The 5,834-nt window shown below is 40.1% G+C and overlaps 1 protein-coding gene across 4 annotated transcripts in view; it reads left to right on the top strand.

Moving 5' to 3' along the window:
• Positions 1-5,834, top strand: part of dkkl1 (dickkopf like acrosomal protein 1) — a 36,851-nt gene that overhangs the window by 26,033 nt on the left and 4,984 nt on the right. The window contains exon 1 of one of the 4 annotated variants that reach the window (XM_008118894.3): positions 135-297. The exons of 2 other annotated variants lie outside the window; for them this stretch is intronic. The gene's annotated coding sequence lies outside the window, so the exon portion shown is untranslated. Of the gene's footprint in view, positions 1-134; positions 298-4,817; positions 4,971-5,834 lie in introns of those variants that run through there. One more of the 4 variants, XM_062984323.1, reaches the window with a different exon arrangement.

The following is a 5,834-nucleotide window of genomic DNA, read 5'->3' as shown; positions in this document are numbered from 1 at the left end:
GGGGAGGGCCTTCCCTACAGGCCACACCAGCACCCTCAGGGCAAGGTTGGCCAGGAAATCAGGAGGAGGAGATTTTGCAGTGCCACCCACCCTCCTTGTCTGCAGATTCTGCACCCATAGATCTCACCATATAAAACTATGTATAAAAGGCAAAACTTAATTTTCCAATGTTACAAGGGACACTGTTTTGGTATGCTGTTGTATATAAAGAAAGAAGCAAGAACCACCAACGATTCTCCTCCATCAACTCTAGTGGAGTGTCCAAATTGTCAAAACATCTGATCATCATCTCTCAAGGTAATTACTTCACTCTTAACTCAAGAATGGAAAATGGAATGTTGGCGGACAACAAAAATTTAAAGATTGACTTAAATGTGGTATAAACATCAAGAACTGGGACGACTTGGCACTCGAGATTTGTAACTGGAGATCAGCTGTGACCGATGGTGCCATGAATTTTGAAGAGACACAAATACAGAGTGAAAGGAAGAAATGCATGGAGAGGAAGCACGTCAAGCAAAACCTTCTGTCTGGAAATCTATGTCAACGTGAAAAACCACCGGATCCAGAGTAGGTCTGTCCAATCATTTACAGAACACCAAGACACTACTTTTGGAAGACAATCATACTCTGCCACAAGTGATCACTTATGATGAGTTTACTGAGGTACCAGCCCTCTTTGGCAGCAAAAGCTAAAGACCTTATAAAACTACAACTCCCAGGATTCTATAGCGTTGAGCCATGGCAGTTCAAGTGCTATCAAGTGCATTAATTATACATCCCGAAGCACTCCCTGGCAGATTTTTGAACATTATAATTTTAATATCTGACTCTTGTTTAGAATAACAGAATCCTGCCACACTTCACGTGAGATTTCCTTCCAATTTGAAACACAGACATTGATGGTGGCTCCTTGAACATGGTTTCCTAACCAAATGTTGATCAATGACAGTATTCCCACCTATTCCACATTTAGATTGCAAATCAAAATATTGTTGGTTGCTGTGAGTTTTTCGGGCTGTATGGCCATGTTCCAGTAGCATTTTCTCTTGGCGTTTCACCTGCATCTGTGGCAAGCATCCCCAGAAGTGGTTTGTAATGCTCGTTGCTGTTCTGTGATTCTTCATCTGATAAATCCAAAGAAAAGAAAGCACAACTCTGGGAAAGAAGAGAAGTGTGCATATAATTGGTGGCATTAACAGAAAACCCTTGAGCTTTTGCTGTTTGGGAAAAGAAGATTCCAATTCAGATACCCAAGCTGACTTTGGGGAATTTGGATAACTAAGGACCCTTCCACACAGCCATATAACCCAGAACACCAAGGAAGAAAATCCCACAATATCTGCTTTGAACTGGGTTATCTGAGTCCACACTGCCATATAATCCAATTCAGTGTGGATTTTATACAGCTGTGTAGAAGGGGCCCAGGAGCTTGGAAAGTGAATTGAAGAAAAGTCTTGTATGAGTACAGTATTTTCATTCTCTGGCTAGTGGGTTTGGCAAAAAATAAAGTTCTGAATGATGTAATCCCTCTTTTCATGCATGCATGAAGTTGCTCATACTTGCCAGGAAAATAGCAATTCCGGGCATTTTTAATATAATAGTGATAGTTTATGAATCACTCCTTGGTCTCCATCTAATGGTGAAATAAGAGAATTTCACTTTTTTGCCTGTTCTTACAGAAGTGAATTAACTTCCTGAGAGCGGAAAAACATTAGCACAAATTGTTTAATGTTTACATCTGAGGACAGCTTGCGTTAGAGTGGAGTTTGGACTTTCTGCCAGAAGGAAACACTTTCCTTGATGGTTTTTCCTCTGAGAAATTCCCGCATTTTGACTATTGTTGTGGCCCAGCTGAGTACTAAAATGGTCTCCAATGGTGCAATGTGCTACTCAGTCCTATTTAGACAACTGTCACCAAATATTCTGGGTTATATGACTATGTGGAAGGGCCCTTACTGTTGTGACATAATAATTTCCTTTCAAACTTTTGGTTGTAACTTTTAAAGGTAGATTAATGTCCAGGTCTTCTTCAACTCAATGCAGTTGACAGCACTTGAACTGCCATAGCTCAATGCTGTGGAATTCTGGGAATTGTAGTTTTATAAGGTCTTTAGCGTTTGTTGCCAAAGAGAGCTGGTGCCTCAATAAACACATTATAGGTGATCAGTTGTGGCAGAGTATGATTGTCTTCCAGAAGTAGAGTCTTGGTGTTCCATAAATGACCGGGAAGATCTATTCTGGATCTACATGGTCTTTCACATTGAGGGCACAGATTTCCAGATAAAAGGTTTTGCTTGACATGGAAGTAAAGCAGGGTGAGCTCTCATTAGTCTTGGATAGGATACCGTGGTGGCGCAGTGTGTTAAAGCGCTGAGCTGCTGAACTTGCAGACCGAAAGGTCCCAGGTTCAAATCCCGGGAGCGGAATGAGCTCCCGCTGTTAGCCCCACCTCCTGCCAACCTAGCAGTTCGAAAACATGCAAATGTGAGTAGATCAATAGGTGGGAAGGTAACGGCGCTCCATGCAGTCATGCTGGCCACATGACCTTGGAGGTATCTACGGACAACGCCGGCTCTTCGGCTTAGAAATGGAGATGAGCACAAACCCCCAGAGTCGGTCACGACTAGACTTAACGTCAGGGGAAAACCTTTACCTTACCTACCGCCAGTGAATAGCGTAGTCTACAGGCCCTTCCACACTGCCCTTTATCCCTGGATTCGATCCCAGATTTGTGTGTTTATCCCAGGTTATCTTGTAGTGGGGACTCATATATTCCAGTTTAAAGCAGTTAATCTGGGATCAGATCCTGGGATAAAAGGCAGTGTGGAAGGGCCCTTCATTTCAGAGTAAGGAAGTGGCAAAATCATTTTAATTATTCCTTGCCTAAAAAACTGCTATGAAATTCATGGTATCGCCATAAGTCAACAGTGACTTGAAGGTATATGTTTTGGTCTTTGGCCTGTGTGTATTTTACAGAAATGCTTTGATTTGTATATTTTATGGAATTGAATTTTAATGTGCATTTGTAGAATGTTTATATCCTATTTGTGTGTTTTTAACTGCTGTAACCCACCTCGAACCGTGGGGGAGGTGGATAATAAATAAAATTGTTTGTTGTTTATTCATTCAGTTGATTCTGACTCTTCATGACCTCATGGACCAGCCCACACCAGAGCTCACTGTCGGCCATCGCCATCCCCAGCTCCTTCAAGGTCAAGCCAGTCACTTCAAGGATACCATCCATACATCTTGCCCTTGGTCGACCCCTCTTCCTTTTTCCTTCCATTTCCCCCAGCATCAGTATCTTCTCCAAGCTTTCCTGTCTTCTCATGATGTGGCCAAAGTGCTTCATCTTTGCCTCTAATATCCTTCCCTATAGTGAGCAGCTGGGCATTATTTCCTGGAGTATGGACTAGTTGGATTTTCTTGCGGTCCAAGGAACTCCCAGAATTTTCCTCCAACACCACAGTTCAAAAGCGTCTATCTTCTTTCACTCAGCCTTCCTTATGATCCAGCTCTCACATCCATAGGTTACTATAGGGAATACCATTGCTTTAACTATGTGGACCTTCTTTGCCAGTGTGATGTCTTTACTTTTCACTATTTTATCGAGGTTGGTCATTGCTCCCCTCTCAAGAAGTAAATGTCTTCTGATTTCCTGGCTGCAGTCTTCACCTGTATTTTTAGGTGCAAAGATTACTGCAGTCTGTCACTGCCTCCACATTTTCTCCTTCTATTTGCCAGTTATCAGTCATAAAATTATTATTATTATTATTATTATTATTATTATTATTATTATTATTATTATATGCCACCCTTTTCCAATTAGGGCCTTCCTGTTGGATTTTGGAAGCTATAGTCTTAACAAAACTAGAAGACATCATGCTGAAGACGACTGCAATCTTGGACCCAGTTGTTTTAAGGACAGTCTGTTCCTATGTAAACCTGCCAACATTTCAGGTTAATATTGACAGCCTTGTTTTGGTGTTCGGTTCTGAGAATCCCCAGTCAATATGAAGTCTAAAGCATCTGGAGGATTAAAGCTTGAGAACTACTGTTTTAGGTCTTTAATTTAAATCATATTGAGATTCTAATTCTGCCTTTGTTTTCAATTGTTTTATTCATGAGTGTTTTTTTTCTTTGTTTCTGTGCTGGCTTAATGATTAAAGAGGGCAGATAAGGAAGGATTTAGAATCTCCCCCCCCCCCCCCCAATTCCACCACATACTGTAGATTCAATCTTTATAGCCCTTCCGAGAGGATTGTGTGGGTTTTCCTGATCCATTTGTAATGCAATACATTTTGGAGTGGCTTAGTCTGGGAATGGGCAATTAACATTAACATTAGAAGAGACAAAGGTCGTGCTCCCAGTAAGGATTAAAAACTGGGGGGGGGGGGGGTGCCTTGTTGCTTTTGAGGGCAGATCCAGGCCATCCCGGTTTTGTTTCTGTTCACTTTCTGAAGTTGTTTGGTAGATCCATACACTTTTGTCCATCTCAGAATGTTTTCAACTCCTGGTACAATCAATTTTTATACCAGCTTCTTAGGCTGGTTTATTTTAAACCAGCATAAAGCTGGAAAAAACAGGAACACAACCTGGAACTTTTAAATCAGTCTGGATGTGACCAAATGTCTTCTTGGTTGTGCTGGGAAAATAAATTCCTGGAATATCTGGGGCTGCAAATCTGTTTTGTGTTTTTATGGGGACATGTTGCACCCCACTCTTTCTCTTTCTTATCCCATGTCAGGTTTTTCACATCAAAGCAGTATAGTTCTGTGTAGAGGCAAGTGCATAGTGATGTCTTCAGGTTCTGGAATCAGAATCTAATTCAAAACCATCACCTCGGTTAAAACGGACTGGCCAGTGTTCTGATGTGGTGGGCATAGGCTGGTAGCCAAGTTGAAGTGTAAGAAGGTTTGCATCTCAACAAGGTGTGAAGAAGGAGCTGAGATGCACTAGAAACCACTGTGAGTAGAGGGCAGGTAGTAAGAAAGCCCGGTTTGGCCAGTTTATGGGCAAAGTCTCCTCCATTAATTCAAATCCTGACAATCATGGAGCAAGATTACAAATTGGTGTAATGAAGATTATTGATGTGCCCTCAAATGTCCACTCAGAGTATGAGCAAGGTGATGTGGGCAATAGGAAACAAGTCTTCTGGGTTGCCATGAAGCTAACATTGTTTGTAATGGGCATCTTTATCCTCTTATTTTAAACAAAGTATAAAATGTGGCCAGAAATTGTAGGAGATCCCTTCTTTATTTAATTTCTCCATACCTCCAAAAACAGCTTTAGCTATGCATAGTCCATTTTAAACAATGAATTTTAATTCTACATTTTATTAGTATTAGTGTTTTAATCTTGTTATGTATATTTTACTATATGTATTTTGCTAGCATTGTGTTTTATGTTTAACTATATTGTACCCCATCTCAAGCTGTGAGAAGTGGATAACAAATAATTTTTTTCTTATTAGTTATTACTATATTTACATTTAAAATATAATATTCATTTTCTAAAATGCTGCTCCAACATGCATGGTGCTTATTCCTGCACAAAATATTTATGATTATTGTATTATATATATTTTTCTAAACAGTTCTTTATCACCAATTTTAACCTATGGAAGATAAGATTACCCAATTTTCCCAGCAAGAATTAAACAGAGGCACACAAATCACTAAACAAAACCAGATAATAAGGAGCAGCCAGTCTAATAAATGCCCATAAAATAAATGTATTTTAATACTCCACCAAAATATCAGGATTGTCCTCAAATTTTCTAGACGAATATGAATATTTTGTCACTGGAAATAATACTGAGTCTGTACCAA

Source organism: Anolis carolinensis, chromosome 6 (genome assembly GCF_035594765.1).
Source record: "Anolis carolinensis isolate JA03-04 chromosome 6, rAnoCar3.1.pri, whole genome shotgun sequence".
Classification (NCBI taxonomy): domain Eukaryota; kingdom Metazoa; phylum Chordata; class Lepidosauria; order Squamata; family Dactyloidae; genus Anolis; species Anolis carolinensis.
The sequence above is the reverse complement of the archived record's forward strand: the minus strand, read 5'-3'. Positions and strand labels throughout refer to the sequence as shown.